Source organism: Tiliqua scincoides, chromosome 4 (genome assembly GCF_035046505.1).
Source record: "Tiliqua scincoides isolate rTilSci1 chromosome 4, rTilSci1.hap2, whole genome shotgun sequence".
Classification (NCBI taxonomy): Eukaryota; Metazoa; Chordata; class Lepidosauria; order Squamata; family Scincidae; genus Tiliqua; species Tiliqua scincoides.
This window is the reverse complement of record NC_089824.1, coordinates 60,364,857-60,366,258: the sequence shown is the minus strand read 5'-3', so window position 1 is coordinate 60,366,258 and position 1,402 is coordinate 60,364,857. Positions and strand designations below refer to the sequence as shown.

The following is a 1,402-nucleotide window of genomic DNA, read 5'->3' as shown; positions in this document are numbered from 1 at the left end:
ATTTGCACTACCTCTGGAGGTGGCACAAATATGAGTAGCCCCATTGGGGCTGCAGTGGCTCTCCCTAGGGTAAGGAGAAGCAATTCCTCTTGCCCCGGGCTGAGCCACTAAGTGCCCAAAAATTGCGCTGGATACAGCACAGGCATACTGGCCTGCCTGTTTCCAGTGCAAGTTAGACTTGCGCTGTGAGTTAGATTATCTGACACCTGCTGTGGGATGTAAAGCAGGTATAGTATGATGTTCAAAGGCTAAAGTTGAAAAGTACATATATCATCTAAATATCTCCTGATCCTTACAATTTAACTTTATAGGTGGAAGTAGACTATACAAGCCTCATAATGAAATACAAATAAACTCCCAGAAATATAATAGAATGAGATAAGTGCGTAATGGTTAAATTACTCTCTGCTCTATTAATTTTTTACCTTATCGTACTAGAGTTTTATGTTGAACTCCAAAAAATTAATTGAAGCATAAAATTAAAAATATATTAACCTGATGATGGGCAATTCATTACCATAGGAAAGTGTGTGAACTTCAAAAGGTAGATAAACTGCATATGTTCCCACAGGGAAATGTGCAGGTTCCCTATTTCCTCGTTACCCTAGAAACTCAAAATACATATGTAAAAGCCTACTTGTGTGAATCTACCTGGAATCTGTGCACAAACACAGGGTCAGAGTAGCCAGCTTGAGCTCTTCTTTTGGGCCTGCAACTGAAACTCTCCAATTAGCTAGCCAAATGGTTGGCAACCTTCAGTCTCGAAAGACTATGGTATAAGCCTACAGCACCAGGTATTCCCAGGCGGTCTCCCATCTAAGTACTAACCAGGCCTGACCCTGCTTAGCTTCCGAGATCAGATGAGATCAGGCATGTGCAGGGTAACAGTTGCTGCTAACTATTTCACCAGTCATTTTGTGTCTTGGGAGCATCACAACATACCCCAACTTGAAAATAGTAACTTACTACTGATGTAAGGAGTAATGCACCAGTACAAAGTAACAAGGCTAAGGAGGAGTGATTACTTGTCCATATTTAGAGGAGTTTATTTATTCTAATATCAGAATCGAGCAAATCACTTTTTTAGGTAAAACTTCTAAGGTTTCAGTTATTTTGGTTTCAGTAGGAAGAGGAAACTTTCAGCTTTTTCAATGTATAGAACAGTCACAGAGATGGGGGCACCCCTGAAGCCTGATCAAATGAGTCTTGAAACCCAGGAAGGGCAGCTGCCCACCTCTGCCCTATCAAAAATGAAATACCTGCATTTTAAGGCTAAGAAAAATAATCCATCTAGACAGTGTGAAGGAAGAACCGTGTTCTATGCGGCCTTCTCAAGGCAGTTGAAATTAACACTGAAACACGATAGCTTTAAAGTCACCCAAATTATAAGAGAATATGCTGA

General features: G+C 40.7%; 1 pseudogene; it reads right to left on the bottom strand.

Annotated features, from left to right (window-relative positions):
• Positions 1–779: 779 nt before the first annotated feature.
• LOC136650554 (5S ribosomal RNA) lies at positions 780–899 on the bottom strand (annotated as a pseudogene).
• Between the last annotated feature and the right edge of the window lie 503 nt (positions 900–1,402).